Source organism: Mirounga angustirostris, unplaced genomic scaffold, assembly GCF_029215605.1.
Source record: "Mirounga angustirostris isolate CCGP_5_RB_7025 unplaced genomic scaffold, mMirAng1.0.hap1 SCAF_3, whole genome shotgun sequence".
Lineage (NCBI taxonomy): Eukaryota > Metazoa > Chordata > Mammalia > Carnivora > Phocidae > Mirounga > Mirounga angustirostris.
The window spans coordinates 97,435,436-97,450,206 of NW_026991711.1; the positions used below are offsets into that span (position 1 = coordinate 97,435,436).

General features: G+C 38.1%; 1 non-coding gene across 1 annotated transcript; it reads right to left on the reverse strand.

Annotated features, from left to right (window-relative positions):
• Window positions 1-14,405: 14,405 nt before the first annotated feature.
• Window positions 14,406-14,512, reverse strand: LOC123839975 (U6 spliceosomal RNA). Its single transcript, XR_006789811.1, has one exon. It is a non-coding gene; the product is annotated as a U6 spliceosomal RNA (small nuclear RNA).
• Between the last annotated feature and the right edge of the window lie 259 nt (window positions 14,513-14,771).

The window sequence follows — 14,771 nt, forward strand, 5'->3', positions numbered from 1 at the left end:
TGGGTTTCTCATCTGTAAAATAGAGGCAGCAATATTTTAATCAGTCTTGTGATTACATAAGATAACTTTTATATATTGCTTAATACCTCACTTACCTATCATATATAAGCATCTAATGAATAGTCATGGTTATAAAAAACACTGGACTTCTTAATCTTCTCTTAATATTTCTTAGAAAATTCAACATCTGGGGGGCGGAGCAAGATGGCGGAGGAGTAGGAGACCTGGATTTCGTCTCCTCTCAGGAATTCAGCTGATCAAACCATTCTGAACACCTACAAACTCAACAGGAGATCCAAGAAAAGAATAGCAACAACTCTCTCATCAGAAAACAACCACTTTCTGGAAGGTAGGACGTGCGGAGAAGTGAATCCGCGGTGATATTCGGGAGGATAGACGGCGGGGGAGGGGCCTCCGTTGGCTGCTTCTGGCAAGTGATAGAACCACGGAGCACAGAATAGGAACTTTTAAAAGTCTGCTCCGCTGAGGGACGTCACTCTGGTGGCTAAGCGGGGGGTGGAACCCTCCCGGACAGAGTGGTCTCAGGACCCTCGGGGTCACAGAAAGACCGGGGGTGCCTGAGTGTGGCAGAGCTCCCAGGTAACGGAGCAGGGAAGCCAGCTGCAGAGGTGGAGCCCAGGCGCGGGCTCTCAGCTCGGGGTTGCCATAAACCGTGATCCGCGGCACAGTCGAGCCACTGCTCCTCCAGCAGGGACCCAACAAGCGGCAGATCTGGGGAGACTCACCTTCCTCCCCTGGGAGGAGCCGCGCGGGAGTGCACCGCAGGGATCTGCTGGGTTTGGAGACTCCACATGGGGTCGGGTGCCAGAGATAGAAACGCGTGGTCACAGGCCTGGTGAGCATGGAGTGCGGCCAGAGACCGGGGAGACGGGAGTAACTGACGGCTTTTCTCTGGGGGGCTCACTGAGGAGCAGGGCCCCGAGTTCTCGGCTCCTCCGGGATGGAGATTGGGAGGCCGCCATTTTCACTCTCCGCCTCCAAAGCTGTACGGAAAGCTCGCAGGAAACAAAAGCTCTGGAGAGCAACCCAAGCAGATTACTTAGCTCGGACCGGGCAAGGGTGGGGCACTTCCGCCTCCGGCAAAGACATTTGGAAACCACGGCAACAGGCCCCTTCCCCAGAAGATCAGTGAGAACAGCCAGCCAAGACCAAGTTTACCGATCAATGAGAATGGCAGAACTCCAACGCTAGGGGAATACTGCACATAGAATTCATGGCTTTTTTACCATGATTCTTTAGTCTTTCAAAGTTAACTTTTTTTGTTTTTTAACTGTCTTTTCTTCTTTTTTCTTTTTTTTTGAATTTTTCTTTTTCCCATTTTCAACCAATATCTTATAAATCCCTTTTTTAAAAAACATTTTTATTTTTCATTTTTAGAGTCATATTCTATCCCTTCATAGTAGTTACCCGTATTTTTGGCATATATATATATAAGTTGTTCTCTCTTTAAAATTTTGAGATAGTTTCTTCTAACAAATCAAAATATACCCTAAATTTCTAGTATATGTTTTTTTCTACTCCCCTGTCTGATCACATTCTCTCCCTTTTTTTTCTTTTTTCTTTTTTTAAATCCTCTTCTTTTTTCAAACAACTTCTTATCAATTCCTTTTATAAAATTTTTTATAATTTTCATCTTTACAGTCATATTCCATCACTTCATCATATCAACCATTATTATTGTAAATATATAAGTTTTTCTTTCTTTAAAATTTTGGGAGGCACTTTCTTCTAAAGGACCAAAATACACCCAAAATCTAGTGTGTGGCACTGATCTATATACCAGCCTGATCATATTTGATCACATTCTGGTTTTTTTGTTGTTGCTGTTTTGTTTTGTTTGTCTTTGTTTGTTTTTATCTTTATATTTTTCTTTTTCTTTTTTCTCTCTTTCCCTTTCTTTTCCCACTGCTTCAGGTCTTTTCTGATTTGTTTAGAGTATATTTTCTGGGGACGTTGTTACTCTGCTAGCATTTTGTTTTCTCATTCATCTATTCTCCTCTGCACAAAATGACAAGACGGAAAAAATCACCTCAACAAAAAGAACAAGAGGTAGTACCGACTGCCAGGGACCTACTCAATACGGACATTAGTACGATGTCAGATCTAGAGTTCAGGATCATCACTTTAAAGATACTAGCTGGGCTTGAAAAAAATATGGAAGTTATTAGAGAAACCCTTTCTGGAGAAGTAAAAGAACTAAAATCTAACTAAGTAGAAATCAAAAAGGCTATTAATGAGGTGCAATAAAAAATGGGGGCACTAACTGCTAGGATAAATGAGGCAAAAGAGAGAATCAGTGATATAGAAGAGCAAATGATGGAAAATAAAGAAGCTGAGAAAAAGAGAGATAAACAACTACTGGATCACGAGGGCAGAATTCGAGAGATAAGTGATACCATAAGACGAAACAACATTAGAATAATTGGGATCCCAGAAGAAGAAGAAAGAGAGAGAGGGGCAGAAGGTATAATGGAGTAAATTACAGCACAGAACTTCCCTAATTTGGGGAAGGAAACAGGCATCAAAATCCAGGAAGCACAGAGAACCCCTCTCAAAATCAATAAAAATAAGTCAACACCCCGACATCTAATAGTAAAACTTACGAGTCTCATAGACAAAGAGAAAATCCTGAAAGCAGCTCAGGAGAAGACATCTGTAACCTACAATGGTAGAAACATTAGATTGGCAACAGACCTCTCCACAGAGACCTGGCAGGTCAGAAAGGACTGGCAGGATATATTCAGAGCACTAAATGAGAAAAATATGCAGCCAAGAATACTATATCCAGCTAGGCCGTCATTGAAAATAGAAGGAGAGATAAAAAGCTTCCAGGACAAACAAAAACTAAAGGAACTTGCAAACACAAAACCAGCCCTATAAGATATATTGAAAGGGGTCCTCTAAGAAAAGAGAGAGCCTAAAAGCAACATAGACCAGAAAGGAACACAGACAATATACAGTAACAGTCACCTTACAGGCAATACAATGGCACTAAATTCCTATCTTTCAGTAGTTACCCTGAATGTAAATGGGCTAAATGCCCCAATCAAAAGACACAGGCTATCAGACTGGATTAAAAAACAAGACCCATTGATATGCTGTCTGCAAGAGACTCATTTTAGACCCAAAGACACCCCCAGATTGAAAGTGAGGGGGTGGAAAACCATGTACCATGCTAATGGACACCAAAAGAAAGCTGGGGTGTCAATCCTTTTATCAGAAAAATTAGACTTTAAACCAAAGACTGTAATAAGAGATGAGGAAGGACACTATAACCTACTTAAAGGGTCTATCCAACAAGAAGATCTAACAATTGTAAATATCTATGCCCCTAACATGGGAGCAGCCAATTATATAAGGGATTAATAACAAAAGCAAAGATACACATCGACAAAAATACAATAATAGTGAGGGACTTTAACACCACCCTCACTGAAATGGACAGATCATCTAAGCAAAAGATTAACAAGGAAATAAAGGCTTTAAATGACACACTGGACCAAATGGACTTCACAGACATATTCAGAACATTCCATCCCAAAGCAACGGAATACACATTCTTCTCTAGTCCCCATGGAACATTCTCCAGAATCGATCACATCCTAGGTCATAAATCAGGTCTCAACCGGTACCAAAAGATTGGGATCATTCCCTGCCTATTTTCAGATCACAATGCTTTGAAACTAGAACTCAATCACAAGAGGAAAGTTGGAAAGAACTCAAATACATGGAGGCTAAAGAGCATCCTACTGAAGAATGAATGGGTCAACCAGGAAATTAAAGAAGAATTAAAAAAAATACATGGAAACCAATGAAAATGAAAACACAACTATTCAAATCTTTGGGATGCAGCAAAGGCAGTCCTAAGAGGAAAGTATATAGCAATACAAGCCTTTCTCAAGAAACAAGAAAGGTCTCAAGTACACAACCTAACCCTACACCTAAAGGAGCTGGAGAAAGAACAGCAAATAAACTCTAAACCCAGCAGGAGAAGAGAAATCATAAATATCAGAGCAGAAATCAATGAAATAGAAACCAAAAGAACAGTAGAACAGATCAATGAAACTAGGAGCTGGTTCTTTGAAAGGATTAACAAGATTGATAAACCCCTGGCCAGACTTATCAAAAAGAAAAGAGAAATGACCCAAATCAACAGAATCATGAATGAAAGAGGAGAGATCACAACCAACACCAAACAAATACAAACAATTATAAGAACATATTATGAGCAACTCTATGCCAGCAAATTAGATAAAATGGAAGAAATGGATGCATTCCTAGAGATGTATCAACTACCAAAACTGAACCAGGAAGAAATAGAAAACCTGAACAGACCTATAACCACTAAGGAAATTGAAGCAGTCATCAAAAATCTCCCCCAAAACAAAAGCCCAGTGCCAGATGGCTTCCCAGGGGAATTCTACCAAACATTTAAAGAAGAATTAATACCTATTCTTCTGAAACTGTTCCAAAAAATAGAAATGGAAGGAAAACTTCCAAACTCATTTTATGAGGCCAGCATTACCTTGATCCCAAAACCAGACAAAGACCCCATCAAAAAGGAGAATTACAGACCAATATCCCTGATGAACATGGATGCAAAAATTCTCACCAAAATACTAGCCAATAGGATCCAACAGTACATTAAAAGGATTATTCACCACAACCAAGTGGGATTTATCCCTGGGCTGCAACGTTGGTTCAACATCCGCAAATCAATCAATGTGATACAATACATTAACAAAAGAAAGAACAAGAATCATATGATCCTCTCAATAGAAGCAGAAAAAGCTTTTGACAAAGTACAGCATCCTTTCTTGATCAAAACTCTTCAGAGTATAGGCATAGAGGGTACATACCTCAATATCATAAATGCCATCTATGAAAAACTACAGCGGATATCATTCTCAATGGGGAAAAACTGAGATTGTTCCCCCTAAGGTCAGGAACGCAGCAGGGATGTCCACTATCACCACTGCTATTCAACACAGTATTGGAAGTCCTAGCCACAGCAATCAGACAACAAAAAGAAATCAAAGGCATCCAAATTGGCAAAGAAGAAGTCAAACTCTCACTCTTTGCAGATGATATGATACTTTATGTGGAAAACCCCAAAGACTCCACCCTAAAACTGCTAGAACTCATACAGGAATTCAGTAAAGTGGCAGGATATAAAATCAATGCACAGAAGTCAGTGGCATTCCTATACACCAACAACAAGACAGAAGAAAGAGAAATTAAGGAGTTGATCCCATTTACAATTGCACCCCAAACCGTAAGATACCTAGGAATAAATCTAACCAAAGAGACAAAGGATCTGTACTCAGAAAACTATAAAATACTCATGAAAGAAATTGAGGAAGACACAAAGAAATGGAAAAACGTTCCATGCTCATGGATTGGAAGAACAAATATTGTGAAGATGCCAATGCTACCTAGAGCAATCTACATATTCAATGCAATCCCCATCAAAATACCATCCACTTTTTTCAAAGAGATGGAACAAATCATCCTAAAATTTGTATGGAACCAGAAAAGACCCCGCATAGCCAGAGGAATGTTGAAAAAGAAAAGCAAAGCTGGCGGCATCACAATTCTGGACTTCCAGCTCTATTACAAAGCTGTCATCATCAAGACAGTATGGTACTGGCACAAACACAGAGACATAGATCAATGGAACAGAATAGAGAGCCCAGAAATGGACCCTCAACTCTGTGGTCAACTCATCTTTGACAAAGCAGGAAAGAATGTCCAATGGAACAAAGACAGTCTCTTCAACAAATGGTGTTGGGAAAATTGGAGAGCCACATGTAGAAGAATGAAACTGGATCATTTCCTTACACCACACACAAAAATAGACTCCAAATGGTTGAAAGACCTCAATGTGAGACAGGAGTCCATCAAAATCCTAAAGGAGAACACACATATCAACCTCTCTGACCTCAACCCAAGCAAATTCTTCCTAGAAACATCGCCAAAGGCAAGGGAGCAAGGGCAAAAATGAACTATTAGGACTTCATCAAGATAAAAAGCTTTTGCAAAGCAAAGGAAACAGTCAACAAAACCAAAAGACAACCGACAGAATGGGAGAAGATATTTGCAAATGACATATCAGATAAAGGGCTAGTATCCAAAATCTATAAAGAACTTCTCAAACTCAACACCCAAAGAACAAAGAATCCAATCAAGAAATGGGCAGAAGACATGAACAGACATTTTTCCAAAGAAGACATCCAAATGGCCAACAGACACATGAAAAAGTGCTCAATATCGCTTGGCATCAGGGAAATCCAAATCAAAACCTCCATGAGATACCACCTCACACCAGTCAGAATGGCTAAAATTAACAAGTCAGGAAACGACAGATGTTGGCGGGGATGCGGAGAAAGGGGAACCCTCCTACACTGTTGGTGGGAATACAAGCTGGTGCAGCCACTCTGGAAAACAGTATGGAGGTTCCTCAAAAAGTTGAAAATAGAGCTACCATATGATCCAGCAATTGCACTACTGGGTATTTACCCCAAAGATACAAAAGTAGGGATCTGAAAGGGTGCATGCACTCCGATGTTTATAGCAGCAATGTCCACAATAGCCAGACTGTGGAAAGAGCCAAGATGTCCATCGACAGATGAATGGACAAAGAAGAAGTGGTATATATATATAATGGAATATTATGCAGCCATCAAAAGGAATGAGATCTTGCCATTTGCAACGACGTGGATGGAACTGGAGGGTATTATGTTGAGTGAAATAAGTCAAACAGAGAAAGGCATGTATCATATGACCTCACTGATATGAGGAATTCTTAATCTCAGGAAACAAACTGAGGGTTGCTGGAGTGGGGGTTGGGGTGGGAGGGAGGGGGTGACTGGGTGATAGTCCCTGGGGAGGGTATGTGCTCTGGTAATCGCTGTGAATTTTGCAAGAGTAGTGAATCTCAGATCTGTACCTTTGAAACAAATAATGCAATATATGTTAAGAAAAAAAAAAGAAGAAGAAGAAGGTAGCAGGAGGGGAAGAATGAAGGGGGGGAATTGGAGGGGGAGACAAACCATGAGAGATGATGGACTCTGAAAAACAAACAGGGTTCTAGAGGGGAGGGGGGTGGGAGGATGGGTTAGCCTGGTGGTGGGTATTGAGGAGGGCACGTTCTGCATGGAGCACTGGGTTTATGCACAAACAATGAATCATGGAACACTACATCTTAAACTAATGATGTAATGTATGGGGATTAAGATAAGAATAAAAAATAAATAAGTAATTAAATAAATAAATAAATTAATTAATTAAGTAATTAAAAAAAAGAAAATTCAACATCTGTTCATGGAACCTGAGTATTTTTTTCATGTTTTCTTTCTGTTTATATTTATATTTTCCGTAGGTAAGATTTCCATGTGTAAATAACTTATCTTCCTCCTGAGTTGATGAATTGGACAATGTTTCTTTCACTTTAACAATAAGAATAAAATAAATTAAAAAAAAAATCTTCCTAATGATAGGAATTGCAGCTTATAGCATACACCATGTCTGTAAACAAATAGGGTACAAGGAAAAAGGAAAAAAGACATAGAAAGCTACTTCATTAAATATATCTTTTTGTCTCGGATTTCATCTTAAATATAAATTAAATGATAATTGGAATTGGATTATTTTTCAGTATTTGTTTTCAACTGTTTAAACCTGGTAATGATGCAATTTTAGTATTTAATATGCTTATGTGAGTCTCAAAATCAACTTCTGAAGTAAAGAATCAGGTACTTTCAACTGTATTTTATGAGGAAACTGGAAATCGGTCATTTGGAATAATTGGCCCATGTTTAAAAAGCAGGTAATGAGTCAAATGCTTAATCTAAATACCACATCATTTTACACATCAGATTAATGTACTAGGGGCGCCTGGGTGGCTCAGTCGATAAGCGTCTGCCTTTGGCTCAGGTCATGATCTCAGCGTCCTGGGATCGGGTCCTGCACTGGGCTCCTTGCTCTGCGGGAAGCTTGCTTCTCCGAACTCTCCCACTCCCCCTGCTTGTGTTTCTTCTCTTGCTGTGTCTCTCTATGTCAAATAAATAAATAAAATCTTTAAAAAAATTAATGTACTAATGATTTATATAAAGAAAATAAGAAATCTAAACTAGACACCAAAGCTGAAAAGAGTTTTCAAGGAAATACTGAGGGAAAGAAACTTAACTCACTAATGTAGCAGATGATGCTTTTCAGCAGTGATTCAGGTTAAAAATGAGGAACTGTCTATAACTTTTTTTTTTTTAAATTTCTAATGCATCTTGAGGGGTGAATAGCTATCATCTTACAGCCTATTGAGAGCACTGTCATGTTTTCTTTAGCAGAATGAGATAGGATTGAGGGCCACTGACCTGGGATTATCTTAAAAATAATTCTTAAAGGAAGAGAAGGAATACCGTAAGAAGCTGATGAGATTCAACAGTCTTACACAATTCACAGCACTCACCATAGCACATACCCTCCCCAATGTCTATCACCCAGCCACCCCCAGACCTGTACCTCTGGGACAAATATTATATGTTAATTAAAACAAAAAATAGTAGGAAGGGAAAAATGAAGGGGGGAGGAATCGTAGAGGGAGATGAACCATGAGAGACTATGGACTCTGAGAAACAAACTGAGGGTTCTGGAGGGGAGGGGGGTGGGGGGGTGGTTTAGCCTGGTGATGGGTATTAAAGAGGGCACATATTGAATGGACCACTGGGTGTTATATGCAAACAATGAATCATGGAACACTACATCAAAAACTAATGATGTAATGTATGGTGATTAACATAACAATAAAAACTAATGATGTATGGTGATTAACATTAACAGAATAAAATAAAATTAAAATCATTTATTTCACAGGAAGATACACATTTAGCCCTGCCTGCTATATAAGCACATTTTTATTAAAGTTACCTAACTTGAGAATTTGATTAGCATCAGAAAAGAAATTAAGAGTGGGATGAACATAAATATAGCAAGGTAAGCATAGAAGAAAATTTGCAAAACAAAAACCACTTCACAGTTGAACTTAAACTTCTTGGATCTATTTCTAGTTTACTTTAAAAACATTTTTGTGGCCATTTTTCTTTTTTTTTTTTTTAAAGATTTTATTTATTTATCTGACAGAGAGAGACACAGCGAGAGAGGGAACACAAGCGGGGGGAGTGGGAGAAGGAGAAGCAGGCTTCCCGCAGAGCAGGGAGCCCGATGTGGGGCTCGATCCCAGGACCCTGGGACCAGGATCCGAGCCAAAGGCAGACGCTCAACGACTGAGCCACCCAGGCACCCCTGTGGCCATTTTTCTAAGCAACTTTGTCAGAAGAATGACTAAGTTTAATGCTAGGATTTTTAAATTTTGAATTATATATTAATTTGTGCTATACCTTTGCTGGACCAAAATATTTTATTTATGCTTCCTTCAACTTACTAATACTATTAATATAACTTAGGAGTGAATATTAATAAAAGAATTTATACCAGCAAAAAAAAAAAAACAAAGAAGCTGATGAGATATGGAAGCAAATCTTTGGGATAGGGATAGATATAAGGTGTTTGGAACTGAAGACAACAGGACAGAAGAGTGGACATTGGGTGAAATTTGAATGAAATACAGGGGAAAGATTTCAATGAAATAAGAGGAAATGAATTCAGATCTTCATTTACAGCTTTTGTTCCTAATTTATGTTCATTACAAGATCCCATAACACTGAAAACAAATAAAAAAAAAATCGTATTAATGGGAAAACAAACTTCCCTGACATTTCAAATGTCATTATTACTTTATCAAATCTATCTACACTTCTTACAACCATTTGTGAATTCAAATATATTTACATTTATACTGTCCTTGTTTATTATATAGTATCATTTGATAAAAACAGAATTATACATAACATTTATTTAGTTTTTAAAACAGAACTATAAATAATATTTTTCCATTTTTAAATGTATATAAAGAATTTCCATAAGCTTTTTGGAATCTACTAAGATACATTTCCTATAAATTGGTAGTTTACAGTATTATATTAAAAAATCATTTCGGATGGCCTCCCTTTTTGCAAATAAAAGGATGGTCCTTGCTGAATCATTCATTTTCAATTCCTAACTTTAAAATAAATCTTCCCAAGATAATGAAGGATGTGTAAGTAACAAGTGGTTTCTCAGGAGGATTCTGAAAATCAGGGAAGAGGTAGTGTACATTAAACATTTTAATAAATCAATTTGTAATTAATATACTTGAATGTTATTTCAGGGAATGATACCTCATAATTTATTTCATTTTACAAAACAGATCTTAAGTGTACTTTCAGGATACTAGAAAGTAAAAATTGCTCATGCAAATAACATTTTGCTTAAGTTTTATATAAAAGTCATTGAATTTAGAATAGCAGAAGAACTGGCAATAAGATATCTTTAATGTGATAATACAATATTGGGACAAAAACATTTGCTTGATTAGATTTTAAAAGATTAGAAGGTGAAGAAAGATTTAAATCACACATACTAATTTGGTTTAGAAAGGCTGGAGGATATAATGTCCATGTTTAAATTCAAATTTTAAATTAACAAATGTTTCATGTGAAGAAGATAAAAGTAATTGCAGAATTTCTGACCATGCACTTGAAACTCAGACAACATTTCTATTGTTATTTGAGGATAGATTTTTTTATGGTTTTTGTTTGGTATAATTTTATCAGGATTTGTGATTTTGTGGCAATTTCTCACTGGATTTGATGTTAAGGGTGAAATGATGAACTCGTACTCTATAGCAAAATAAGTATATTTTGTATACTATTTTGTTAAAGTTACTTATTATCTTAAATTTAGAGAATCTCATTTCTCAGAGATTATTTTCTTGCTAACAGTTATAGATAAAGGTAATATAATGAAATTTCTATTTTTTCCTTTGGATGGTACAGCCAGTTCAATCTAATTATAGCACAGATATATTTGTGGTTAGGCAAAACTCGTGGTCTTTATACTAGCAGGCAGCTTCAACATTTATATCATTAATTTACTTGTGAACTATGACTAATACAGAGATAGTCTGTGGTAGAAAGGTTGTTTTACTCCATCAGACATTTATCCTCAGGTGCATTCATGTATCTATTCATTCAACAAAATGCTTGCCAAATCACTGTCACTAAACATGAAGGAAAAAATATCAATAGGTGATTTATTGGACTGATTAAAGTTATTCATTCATTCAACAAACAACCCTAGCTAGCTGAGATTGTCAGCCTCCAGAACTGTGAAAGAAGACAATAAATTGTTAGGTTAAGTCACTAGGTTTGGGGGCTCAAAAACTAGTTTGCTATGTAGTAATAAACAAAGCATGTATTTTAATATGCTTCTGATAGGACCTAGTTAAATATAGAATGAAATAATTCTACCTGAATATTCAGGTAACTGTGCAGACTTTCTTTGAATAAATAGATATTTAGTATTCTTACTTGACAGCTGAACTCTGAACAATGAACTCGGAGCAAATGAACAGTGATACTTTTGTCACTTCCTTCAGGTAGTTGAAAATATTGAGATGGATTAGCTTTTGGTGTTCATACTCATACTTCTAGCTGCCTTCTCAGACAAGATTTTAGGTTAAATGAGAAACAATAATTAGGACTCTTCTGGTTTCCAGTCCCTTGTGTAATGAGCTGGACAGGCTGAAATACCAACAACTCTTCTTAGACCCCTAAGAGAGAGAGGGCACGGTGCAAACCACTGCCCCCAATATTAGAGAGAAAAGTGAATACAGGGAGTTGTGGCTTACTAGAGCAAAGACTCACAAGCAGAAACCATGCAGGAACCAGAGCTGGGGTAGAGAAACCTGAACTGTAATTGACATATTGCTGGAGGCTCCGTGTGGACCTCTCTAATAGGCAAACCTCTTAACCCACAATATTGTACCCCACAATATTGTACCTCCAGGAGATCAGCCAGGTTCTCACAGTAAATGTAGGAGAAAAACTCCTTCAGGCTTGCGGCAGGGGGAGGAAAGAAGCCGTTTTTGAAATAAACCAAAGCCTCTGTTCTTTTTCACAAGGTCTACCCTCAGAGGAATCTAGTTAACCAGAGCCTAACCTGCTGAAGTATTATGTGAGCCTAACTGACCTGGGAAAGGGAAATATCCAAGTCCAGTGTGCTCTACCTGTCCGGTCCAACCTAAGGAGAGGAGAAATAGAAATTGAGACATACCTGTGAAGATACCAGTCCAGAGGTATAAGCTCAAAAAGATATTGAGACCTCGTCACAGGCTACAGAATGCTTCCCCTATCAAACATATACACCTCACCACCACATTACTAAAGGGCTATTTATAGCAGTAAAAGGGCTTTTTATCCAGTAGAGAACAGAATGTCCAGGGATCATGGAACAACTACAAAATGAAGAACATACACTTAATGAGAACACCAGAAGAAGGAAAGAGAAAGGAGCAGAAGAAATATTTGAAACAATAATGGCTGAGAATTTCCCCAAATTATTGTCAGATATCTAGGAAACCCAGCGTACATTTTTTTTTAAATCAGTTCCTCATTTTCAAGTCTGCTTTGTCTGATATTAATATAGCTACTCTTGCTTTCTTTTCATTAGTGTTTACATGATATATTTTTCTCCCTCCATTTACTTATAATCTAAATGTGTCTTTATATTTAAAATGGTTTCGGGGTGCCTGGGTGGCTCAGTCGTTAAGCGTCTGCCTTCGGCTCAGGTCATGATCCCGGGGTCCTGGGATCCAGCCCCGCATCGGGCTCCCTGCTCTGTGGGAAGCCTGCTTCTCCCTCTCCCACTCCCCCTGCTTGTGTTCCCTTTCTTGCTGTGTCTCTCTCTGTCAAATAAATAAAATCTTTAAGAAAAAAAAAAAATAAAACAAAAAAATAAAATAAAATGGTTTCTTGCGGACAACACAGAGTTGGGTGGTATTTTTTGATGCTTTTGAGACTCTCTGTCTTTTAATTGGTACATTTAGACCATTGACTTTCAAAGTGATTATTGATATAGTTGGATTAATATCTATTATATCTGTTACTATTTTCTATTTGGTGACCATCTTCATGGTTCCTATTTTTGCTGTTGTGCCTTTTCTGTTTTTTGTAGTTTAACTGAGCATTTTATATGATTCCATTTTTTCTTCTATCTTATCATACCAATTACACTTTTTTTTTTAATGGTTGCTCTAGAGAGTTTGCAATACACATTTACAACTAATCCAAGTCGTTTTTTTAAATTTAATTTAATTTTATTATGTTATGTTATTCACCATACAATACATCATTAATTTCTGATGTAGTGATCCACGATTCACTGTTTCATTTAACACCCAGTGATCCATGCAGTACGTGCCTTCCTTAATACCCATCACCGGGCTAACCCATCCCCTCACCCCCCTCCCCTCTAAAACCCTCAGTTTGTTTCTCTGAGTCCATAGTCTCTAATGGTTCGTCTTCCCCTCCAATTTCCCCCACTTCACTTTTCCCTTCCTTCTCCTACTGTCCTCTATGCTATTCCTTATGTTCCATAAGGAAGTGAAACCATATGATAATTGACTTTCTCTGCTTGACTTATTTCACTTAGCATAATCTCCTCCAGTCCCGTCCATGTTGAGGTAAAAGTTGGGTATTCATCCTTTCTGATGGCTGAGTAATATTCCATTGTATATATGAACCACATCTTCTTTATCCATTTGTCTGTGGAAGGGCATCTTGGCTCTTTCCATAGTTTGGCTATTGTGGACACTGCTGCTATGAACACTGGGGTGCATATGGCCCTTCTTTCCACTATATCTATGTCTTAGGGGTAAATACCCAGTAGTGCAATTGCTGGGTCATAGGGTAGCTCTATTTTTAATTTCTTTTTTTTTTATATATTTTTAAAATTTTATTCTTATGTTAATCCCCATACATTACATCATTAGTTTTAGATGAAGTGTTCCATGATTCATTGTTTGTGCACAACACCCAGTGCTTCATGCAGAATGTGCCCTCCTCAATACCCACCACCAGGCTAACCCATCCTCCCACCCCCCTCCCCTCTAGAACCCTGTTTATTTTTCAGAGTCCATCGTCTCTCATGGTTCGTCTACCCCTCCGATTTCCCCCGCTTCATTCTTCCCCTCCCGCTACCTTCTTCTTCTTCTTCTTTTTTTTTTTTAACATATATTGCATTATTTGTTTCAGAGGTACAGATCTGAGATTCAACAGTCTTGCACAATTCACAGCGCTTACCAGAGCACACACCCTCCCCAGTGTCCATCACCCAGTCACCCCATCCCTCCCACCCCACCCCCCACTCCAACAACACTCAGTTTGTTTCCTGCGATTAAGAATTCCTCATATCAGTGAGATCATATGATACATGTCTTTCTCCGTTTGAAAAATATGGAACGCTTCACGAATTTGCGTGTCATCCTTGCGCAGGGGCCATGCTAATCTTCTCTGTATCGTTCCAATTTTAGTATATGTGCTGCCGAAGCGAGCACTATTTTTAATTTCTTGAGGAACCTCCACACTGTTTTCCAAAGTGGCTGCACCAACTTGCATTCCCACCAATAGTGTAAGAGGGTTCCCCTTTTTCCACAACCTCTCCAACATTTGTTTTTTGCCTTGTCAATTTTTGCCATTCTAACTGGTAATAAGGTGGTATCTCAATGTGGTTTTGATTTGAATTTCCCTGATGGCTAATGATGATGAACATTTTTCACGTGTCTGGTAGCCATTCGTCTGTCTTCTTTGGAGAAG